We start from the raw sequence: 11,348 nt of genomic DNA, 5'->3' as shown, positions 1-11,348 counted from the left end.
GTGAGAACCTCTTTTCTCGCGCGAGATGATCTATCTTCGCGTGAGGAGATCTATTTTCGCATGAAGGAGAGTTTCTTCGCACGAGGAGAAACTATTTCGCGCGAAACCATATGTATTCGCGCGAGATTTCAGCAATCTCGCGCAAAATTCTGTGCCAGTTTTGTGATTTTCGCATTTAGAAATCGCATTGTATTTTGTTTTGATGCTTTGATTCGACTTGATACTGATCGTTTGTTTATCATTTTTTTTTTGTGCGTGCAGGAGGTATTCGGAGACGTATCATTTAGATCTCATTATCCACCTTATGGAGAGTTATTGCGAAGTTTGGATGATGCAGATCGGGCACACATTGCCCGATTGGGTTTGTCTTCACTATGCCGGATTCCAGCCGTGATGGTGAATCACTGTTTATTGACTACATTGGTAGAGAATTTCCATTCAGAGACGAACACATTTCATTTGCTGATGGGTGAGATGACCATCACACCAGAGGACATATGGAGGATCTTGAGGATTCCCTTTCACGGTGCCCGGGTTGTATATGATACAGTGCCTCGATTAGGGACAGAGGCACTATCCATTATTTTTGAGAGAGAGCTACCGAGGGGCAGGGCCATCAGCTGGGATGAGTTGATGCATACTTATGGACCTACACATAGGTTAGCATCTGTGTTGGGTATTTTCTTGAGCTGCTTCCTATGTCCTAACAGGGGACAGCATGGGTTGGAGTGTGGATGGGGTGTCATGCTCCGTAGGATGGTTGAGGCACCTGAGATCTTTGGATGGGGTCAGTGTATGTTGGCCCATCTTTTTCATGAGATGCATGAAGTCATCTTCCACGAGAAGAAGACCATGGCAGCAGGTGTTTATGTGTTACAGATCTGGGCCTGGGAGCATCTCCTTGTATGTAGATCGATTTTTGAGGATTCTCGAGAGCCCATGGAGCCCTACATTTTCAGATATCGAGGGCATATTACCCAGGCCCACCTGGGTAAGACTGAGCATTGGCGAGCACATCTCGATGACCTGGTGTCTGTTATATGGTGACCCTGGAGAGAGACAGAGGATTGGGATGATGCCCTGAGAGAGCTGCCCTGGATGTTTAGTTCTCGACCGCTGGCAAGCAAGACAACATCAGTCATAGAGAGATTTGTCATCTCACGAGTGTGGCGATAGTATGGTAGACCAATGGACATTTCGGCTGAGTACTGTGCCTATGCCAGGGTACAGAAGGATATAGAGCGGGGATGGCCTCCACGGATGGATCCAGGACGATCCATGATAGATATTTGTAGCCTAGTTGCAGTTCAGTGGGACTACCTGCCAGAGGTAGTAGATGCTGGGATGATGCTTGCATATCAGGCATTTTTGATGAGCCATCCATTCCCACGCTTCACAGATCCATTAGGGATGGTAGGGCAGGTACAGGGGCAGGGACAGGTATCACAGCAGCAACAGGCACAGCCACAGGTGCCACCACAGGTCCAGCACCGGGTACAGAAGATGCCTATTCCCCCACGGCAGATGGGATCAGACCCAGGTGCTAGGGGTAGTGGAGCAGGACACAGTCGGCAAAGGAGGCAGAGGACAGAGGAGCAGGTTCTTCAGCAGGAGGTCCCACAGCAGCAGGCACCTCCACCGCAGCAGGAACCTCCACCTCAGCATGCACCAGAGATGGTCGATGAGGATATGCCAGATCAGTCAGTAGGTGGAGTATAGGATGCGGTACGGCGGTACCAAGAGCGAGTTCGTGCAGCCTCCCGACAATTGGGAGAGTTGCAGATTGCAGTGGCAGTCAGGGATGCGCAGCTGGTAGAGAGACGGAGAGAGACAGATCGCCAGAGAGAGTATGCGGAGGCTAGAGTTGGCACAGGATGAGATCTGCTTCCAGTCTGCTCGAGCTACATATTATTATGCTGCATACACTAGTGCAGTACCTGATGAGACATTGCAGGTGCAGCGATTCTCTCAGTATGCACGAGAGTCCGGGGGTGCACGACCTCCTGTCAGGCCGGATATGCCACCACCACCTCCACCACCTGTTGCCCTTGTTCCTCCTGCTCCTCCCGGAGGTGAGATTTCGGGACAGAGTTAGATGCTCTGTGCCTGACTCTTATTTTGATCTCTGGCTATGTATTGATTGGTGTGCTAGCACCAGATATATCATTTTTGATTGATTGCGCTCGAGTAGCACCCATTTTATTTGTACTGACCCATTCTTTAACATATATATATACGAGATTTTGAGCCGAGTATTCCTGTGTACATGTCATTGTCTGTTTTGTTTTGCTTTGATGTATGTGTAGAGAGAACGCATATGTATGAACTAACATCTGACATAGTGTTGTGCATTTTTATTTGACAGTCACAAGTATTCCATTGAGGAACGAGAATCGATGAACCAAACACTTGTGCAGCCGTGGAGGAATCTGATGCATGTGGAGTATGAATAGGATTACCCTCGAATTGCGTGCTAATGCAAATGAAGTATACAAGACTATGTTAAATGCAACCTTAGGTCTGGTCACCAAGCCTTGATGATTTATCATCATTGGATATAAAACAAAGCTCGTATGTTACACAATTTCCACTGACATTGCAATCATGAAAATATGAATGTAACATACGTTATTGGAATGTCGAGATTAAATGTAAGCATTCGAGGCACAAGAAGCCAGAATGACCAGAACATTTGTCCCTTTTAATGTAACAAGTTAACATAAGCATCAAAGCATGAATGCTAGGATGACCTGAATGTCGCTTGTATGATAGGCACACCAAACACACGGGAGATTCCTCTTATGAAAAGTATTCAATATTCATGCTATCCGCAATGACCCTTGCATTCGTAACCTGAGACAGAAGTGTGCTAAATATACTCGTAGTGACCCGTACGTTCACTTAATAAGACAAGTATTAGTATGTACTATAGCATGAAGAGTTCACTCCAACAAACAAGGAGAAGAACCAATATCATTGACATATCTATATAAAAGGAGTCGAGGTACACACGGCCATCCAATACGGAATGGAGGCTCTCATAGTGGACACCCCTCTTATAGGAATGTATCAACGTATTGGAACTAAACCACAAACAGAAAACATATGAAAAGATCATGCCCCCAGTCATTACTTCTCTAGTCGGAGATGACATCATCGATGTTGCTCGAGGAGATATGATAAAGAAAAACAAAGCAATAAGAGAAAATGCTCAGAAGATCCAAACAAGTATATCATTGAGATTAATGTTTTCAGGATGATGTCAAGTGTCAATGTCCAGAATATGTAAGAAAGAAATCTCTTCAATAGGGTGACAACAATAGGCATACGCAGTCAGAACAACTGGTGACTGTCATGAAGGAGATTCTATGAGGAAAATCTCAAAAAGAGTGACACTGGTGACAATAGGCAGACGCAGTCAGAACAACTAGTGTCTATCACGAAGGAGATTCTATGAGGAAAATCTCAAAAAGAGTGACACTGGTGACAGTAGGCAGACGCAGTCAGAACAACTGGTGACTGTCACGAAGGAGATTCTATGAGAAAAATCTCGAAAAGAGTGACACTGGTGATAGTAGGCAGACGCAGTCAAAAAAACTGGTGACTGTCACGAAGGATATTCTATGAGGAAAATCTCGAAAAGAGTGACACTAGTGAAAGTAGGTAGACGCAGTCAGAACAACTGGTGACTGTCACGAAGGAGATTCTATGAGGAAAATATCGAAAAGAGTGACACTAGAGGGGAATGCCCTCGACCTATGACAAAACTCAGTCCATGGATACATGAGCAGGACAAGCAGGAAAGCAAAAGCATGAAAGTGACTAACAAGAGGCGCCTGTTTACCAGGTTCTCACCTTCTCGGATTTTTTTAAAATTTTTTTTTTTAGGACTTTTTCTGATTTTTAGAATTTTTTCAGGACATTTAGATATGTACAGAGAGCTTGCTGAGATTGAATCAACTGAAAAACCGCTTCAGGTGGAGAGTGTTCATAGGCTCTTTAAGCACTTCTCCTTCAGTTGTAGAAAGTTGATAGGTGCCAGATCCATATACTGCAGTAATGATGTAAGGACCTAGCCAGTTTGGTTCAAACTTTCCCTTTTGCATTCGTTGTTGTTGATTCTTAGGATTCTCTCTTAGGACGAGATCACCCAACTGGAAGTCACGTGGCCTAATCCTCCTATTGTAGCTTCGCGCCATTCTTTGTTGATATGCTCGTAGATGATCACAGGCCACTTGTCGTCGTTCATCCAACAACACAAGTTCTTGAAGCCGGGCTATCCTACAGTCATCATTTGTGATAAGGCCTTTAATAGAGATTCTCAAGGTAGGAATCTCAATCTCTATCGGGAGCACAGCATCTGCCCCATATACCAACGCAAAAGGAGTCGTGCCCGTTGGAGTTCTAATGCTTGTTCTATATGCCCACAGGGCTGGATTGATCCAGAGATGCCAATCTCACCCTGACTTACTGACTGTGCGATGAAGAATTTTGAGGATTTCCTTATTTGATGCCTCAACTTGCCCATTACCCTGGGGGTAATAAATGGAAGACCACTGTTGTGTAATTTTAAATTTCTTGCACAGTTCCTTAAGGTCTTTATTTTTGAATTGTCCTCCATTATCAGTAATGATTGAGGATGGTATACCATATCTACAGATGATGTAGTTTGTGATAAAAAGCACTACAGTTTTTCCATCAGCAATTGTGAGAGGGACTACCTCTACCCATTTCGTGAAATAATCTGTAGCGGTGATAATGAACTTATGTCCATTAGAAGAGGTTGGGTGAATCTGTCCTACCAAGTCAAAGGCCCATTGTTGAAATGGCCATGTTGACGTAGAGGGAATCAACTCTCTAGCTGGAGCGTGAATTAGATTCACGTGTAGTTGACACTATTTTCAGGACCTAGCATATTTAATAGCTTCTTGCTCCATTTTAGGCCAGTAGTAACCAACACGAAGGAGTTTGCACGCTAGTGTTAGGCCATTGGAATGAGATCCGCAAATGCCTTCATGAACGTCAATTAGTGCACGTTTGGACTCGTCGGGTTCTAAACACCTAAGGAGTGTTCCGTCGAGACCTCTCCTATATAGATCGTCAACAATAATGACATAATGTGAAGCATTACGGATTAGGTAATGTTTCTCATTTTGGGTCAGACCTTCCAGAATGGTTTGATTACGAAGGTAGGAATAGATGTGATGGTAGCGAGATGATTCTTGTCCTATAATAGAATAGATCATCTTGGAATCAGGTGTGTCATAGGCTGGGTAGTGTAACGCTTCTACCAAGAACTAGTGTCGGAGATCATTTTTTGGCATTTGTAGAAGGGAAGCCAGAGTGGCCATGGCATCAGCCGCTTTATTATCTGCACGTGGAACCTGTTGGAAGGTGATGTGTGCAAAATATTTTGTCAAGTCATCAACCATGTGCTTATAAGGAATTAGTTTTTCATCCTTTGTTTGATACACATCATTTACTTGGTTGATGACAAGCTGGGAGTCACCGAAGATATCCAATTGATCTACTCTCCAGTCAGCTGCAATTTTGATACCATTGATCAAAGCTTCATATTCAGCAATGTTATTTGTACAAGGAAACAGAATCTTGTATGCTTTGGGCAATGAGTATTTTTGTGGTGTGATGAAAAGAAATCCAGCACCTGATCCTTGTTGTGTGAAGGATCCATCGAAGAACATAACCCATGTATGGTGAGTGAGTGTTAGAATTGACTCATCTAGAAAATCAATGTTTATTGGTAGGAGACTCAGTATGGGTGCCTCAACTAGCTGGTCTGCAATTGCCTGTCCCTTTATAGCTTTGCGTTCAACATATTGGATGTCGAACTCACTTAGTATCATGACCCATTTAGCCAATCTTCTTGTGAGAGCTGCCTTACTGAGCAAATACTTTAAGGGATCTATTTTAGCCACAAGCCGTGTAGTGTGGGAAAGCATGTAGTGTCTCAACTTTTGGGAAGCAAAGACAACTGCCAAGCAAGCTTTCTCAATAATACTGTAGTTTTTCTCATAAGAGACCAATGTTCGGCTCAAGTAATAAATAGCTCTTTCTTTGTTATCATTGTCTTCCTGAGCCAACAGGATTCCCAAAGATGTTTCAGTAGCTGAAATGTATAAAAGCAAAGGTTTCCCATGCATAGGAGGCATCAAGATTGGTGGATTGACAAGATACTGTTTAATCTGTGTTAAGCTTTGCTCACAATCCTGGCTCCAATTGAATTTCACACCCTTATGTAAAGTCTTTGTGAAGGGTTGTGATTTATCCGCCAATTGTGAAATAAATCTGTGAATAGATTGGAGCCTTCCCTGTAGTCCTCTCATCTGACTGGTGTTTCGAGGTGGTGGCATGTCCATTATTGCTTGTACTTTTTCTGGATCTACTTCAATTCCCTTTGCAGAAACAATATATCCTAACAGTTTTCCTGATATGACACCAAATGCACACTTCTTAGGATTGAGCCGAAGACTAAACTTTTCCATACCATCTAGGATTGGTCCCAAATCGTGCAAATGGGTATTGCGTTTAGCGCTTTTGACCAAAGTATCATCAACATAGTCCTTCATAGTTCTATGCATCATGTCATGGAAGATTGTAGTAACAGCCCGCTGATATGTAGCTCTAGCATTCTTTAAACCAAATGGCATTACATTCCAACAAAAGGTTCCCCATGCACATGTGAAGGCTATTTTCTCTTGATCTTCTGGTGCAATTTTTATCTGATTGTATCCAAAAAAACCATCCATAAGTGAGTACATCTCATAGCCAGCTGTCATGTCCACAATCATATCAATATTAGGGAGTGGGAAGTCATCTTTAGGACATGCCAAGTTAAGATCACGAAAATCTATACAAACTCTGATAGACTTATCATGCTTGGACACAGGGACAATATTGGATATCCATTCAACATAATCAATTGCACGAATGCAACCAGCCTTCAGAAGTTTCTCCAATTCGGCTTTGACTAGCAATGCAACATGAGGATTCATTTTGCGGAGCTTCTGTTTAACTGGTTTTATGCCTGGCATTATGGACAAGTGGTGCATAATAAGATCAGGATCCAATCCTGGCATGTCAGAATATGTCCAGGAAAAATTTATTTTCTTTCCCTTGAAAAAGGCAATGAATTGTTCCTTTTCTTCAGTTGACAATGACTGAGCCAAATGTATTACATGAGGATGTTCTTCTGTGCTTAGGTTAATCGGATGTGTTGGCTCTATTAACACTGATGATCTCTCCTAAAAGTGACTAGGAAGGACATCAAATATCTCATCTGCAGGCGCCTCAGAGAGGTTTTCACCCTTGGATACGTCTTTTGTTTTTACTATTTTTGGATCCGATACTGCCACAATGTGGTTTTCACCATCAGACCTCTTGCAATTTTTCTTTTTAATTATGTGACTAAGATATTTGATGTCGGCCTCAGTCATGTTGACGCTCTACTCATTGGTAGAAGACGTTACAGGTTCGATAGCATTTAGTTTGAGAGAGTAGTGGCTGGTTCAATTGCTTTCACAGTATAGTTATTAAATGCGTGGACCAACAATTCGAGACCTACGGCGACCTCACCCACAGGTGTATTCAAACATCTCAGAGTACGAACATTAGTAATTGATGAATCTAAGACACTAGTTGGACCAGACCCTTGTGACCTATCCCTAGACATTTCACTCACTTCGATTTGATTTTCATAGACATGCACTTGGTCAATGTCTTTATCAGTAGTCGCTTCTGAAAGATTGTCAAATTCATATTCATGAGAATCGGTGCTACATGGTGAGAGACTATAGAACTCCCCAAAAGTGATAGGGACATACTCTCCTTCAGCCTCTGGATTCTTACACAAATACTCAACATGACATGACTGACTAGATTCTCCCTTTTCTAAATGATATTTGAGTTGCTCAGTATTGTCCTCAGAAGAATCACTAGTATCATCCATAGTGCTAACACGTGGCACAAAGTCATCTGGCTCAGCAAAGAATTTAGCAAGATCATAAGGAATAGGATGAGGGTAAGAATCCTCATCATCAGATTCTTCCTTTTGAGTACCTGATTCAGATTGTGACTCATTTTCAGATGAAGTCTTAGGTACAGGTATGAATTTATTGGATCCCAAATGGAAAGGGACCTTCTTGAACCCTAGGCCAGTTGTGTCACTGTTGCTTCAAGTTGTTGCTTTGATAGGATCTATTAAACCATTTTTATTGCACCCAATAGGGCCAGTTCCCTTGTAGCCAAAACGCTTCATAAGCTTAAGACCAGGTCCATACTTCTTAGGAGTGATTTCTTGAACTTGTTCTATTAGGTCTACTGGAGACTCTTCTTTGTAAAGCCATGCAGCAATGGCTTTTTTTTCACTTTCATCTTCTAAGGGAACTGTAGCTTTGACAAAAGAACCATTAAACTTGGTATGAGGTGTCAATACAAATGGCTTCTTTGCTAGTGAGGGTCTCCCAAAATGTCGAGGGGATTCTGGAATTGATGTTAATGATAACACTGGTTCCATGTGGTACTCTCCCATACCAGTTTCTTTCAATTTAAATGACTGCTCAATTTGTTTCAGCTTATTGTTGTGACAATCAATAGACTCACGGTTAGCAGGGACGAAAGATTCAGCAGCTTTGAGCATATTGCAAGTGTAGCTAGTAGTTGCTGGAATAGTAACTTCAGAGCCATGAAATGGGAATTTAATGCATTGGTGGTATGTGGATGGCACATCGCACATCTCATGTATCCATGGCCGTCCTAACAGAATGTTGTAGGCTAAGGGAATGTCGAGCACCTGACAGGTGACATCCCTTTCAACAGGACCGACACAAATTGGTAAAGTCACAAGACCTAGTGACTTTTGTTCTACTTCATCGTATGCTTTAATAGTGATCTTTCGTCGAGGATCGATAGAGTCCTCATAATAACCCAATTGTCTAAGCAGAACTATAGAAACAATATTTAGGCCAGTGCCATTTTCAATGAGTACCCGACGAACATGTGTCTGGTGGATCATAACCTCAATGTGTAGAGGCTGATTGTGTGGGTGATTCAGTGAGTTGTCATCCTCCTCGGAGAAGGTCATAAGATGAGGTGAGGTTAGGTTACCTACCATGGATTGAAATCGTTCAAGATCAAGATCCTGAGGAATGTTTGTCTCAGTGAGGGCTCTGTCCAAAATTTTCTTATGAGTGGGAGAGATTTTAAGCAGCTCAAATATAGAAATGTGAGCATTGGTTTGTTTCAATTGATCTAGAACACTATAACTGGTTACAGTCAAGTTCGTCGTGTGTTTTGCACCTTTATTGGATGGACCAGCGAGGGCTTTGTCCTTGTGTTGTTCGAGATTTGAAGTAGGAGGTGTAGGGCCTTTGAGCACCAATTTCGCATTTGAGCACCAATTTCGCATGAGAGCGAGTAACAACGTTAGCACAGTGTTGCGAAGACGTATTATCCATGTTATTGGAAGTAGGGCCTCTCAAGACAAATGGTGTCTTGGGTTTATCGTTATCTTGCTTCCCCTTTATGGTAATAACGTCGCAGTATTCAAAATCTACAGGTTCAACCATGTGAATGACATTGTCATCATTGGAATACGTATAGTTGACCTTATTGTAGGGTTCTGGTTTCGAAGTCTCTCCTTTTTCGTAAGGTGGGAAAGGCTCTTTGAACGCCTTGTGGTCCGAGTTTTTGTTATGTCCATCTACCACAAGTTCACCAGCATCAATCATGTCCTGGACTTTATGATGTAAGTTTATATAGTTGATGGTTTTATGACCCTTGTTTTGGTGATACTCACAAAATGAGGTCTCATTCCACCATGGTGGACGTGGTTGTGGATCATAGGGACGAGGGTTATCCATTGGTGAGATAAGCTTGTGTTGTAAAATTGTTTTGTAAACCACATCCAAAGGTTCTCCTAAAGGCGTATACTCTCGCTTGGGTCGTGCTACCCATGATTTTCTTGGTTTATTCCCAGACATTTTATTGTCAGGAGGAGGCTTCTCAGCACTTTTGGCCACTTTGAAGCAGTCTGTGAGATTAAATGCTACTTTAGCAGGTTTTGGTGTGACATTATCAACAACCCCATCATGTACAATTTCTCGATTCTTGTTGACATGTTTGATTTTATCCTTGTTGGAAGTGGAACCTTGTTTTGAGTCTCTCTGAAGAGTGAGCTCACCTTTCTTGACCATAAATTCTTCGATACAGATAGCCTGTGTAATCATGTCTTCAAAGGTACGCGGACCTTGTAGTTGGACTCTATACCCGAAATCAGGTAAGAGGTTATCGGTGAAAATGTCGAGCTTCTCCGTTTCTGGGATTTTACGGGAGTACTTGGTATAAAGCTGTCTCCACCGTTGGAGGAAAATGAGAAAAGGCTCACCCACCTTCTGTTTAAGGTTGCATAGATCTCGAATATTTACAGGGTGTTGAATGTTATGAGAATATTGCTGAACAAATGAATTAGCAATTTCGTCAAATGTCTTGATGCCAGGAGGTAAATGTGAAAACCACTCCAAAGCTTGACCACCTAGGCTTCTAGGGAATAAACGCATGAGGTACGTTTGATTGTGTATAAACTCCATAGACAAAGCACCAAATTCCCACAAGTGATCTTGGGGATCAGTAGTACCAAAGTACTTGTCATATTTGGGTAGTTCTACACCTCTTGGGAAAGGCAGCATGTTTATACTTTTGTCAAATGGAAATGAACAAAGAGTGTCCAATGTGTATGTCTTTTTGGGTTTCTCTTTCTCATGCATCATCTGAGCCAATTGGTCTTGCATAATTTTTAGTTGTTTTTGGAGTTTAGTGGTCTTGGTTTCTTCTTCTCGCATGATAATGGTCTCCACATCGAAATGTGTGGGCAGTTTAGCTCCCTCTTGGGCGAGTTTGAGAAAGTACTTTTCTTTCTCTTCGTTGATTAGGATTCCCATGACCTTCTGAAAGTTTTTGTCTCGTCGACATCTTGCTATGTGTTCAGGAAGGATTTCCACCTCTTCTTGTTCTTCATCAGTGTCATTTTCTTTCTCTTTCTCCTTGTCATCCCTAGGTTGTTCTTGATATCGACTATGGCTACCCTGTTCACGTTCACGATTAGGCATTATAGGAACTTGTTCAGTTTCTGTATGTTGTGTTTGAAAAGGGTCTGTGGAGAAAGGGTCATACATTGTGTTTGAGAATGCAGGACTCCTACCTATCTTAGTATCCTTTTGGTAAAAAAGATTCCCAATTTGTTTCAAATTGGGAAATTTTCGTTGATCTTGAGATGACCTTGCAGGTGAGGAAGACCGTGAAGACGCCTCACTAGCCAAACTAGATATGGATTG

This window comes from Cupressus sempervirens, chromosome 11 (assembly GCF_028749045.1).
Source record: "Cupressus sempervirens isolate cs-2001-9-10 chromosome 11, ASM2874904v1, whole genome shotgun sequence".
Classification (NCBI taxonomy): Eukaryota; Viridiplantae; Streptophyta; class Pinopsida; order Cupressales; family Cupressaceae; genus Cupressus; species Cupressus sempervirens.
This window is presented reverse-complemented; position numbering follows the sequence as displayed.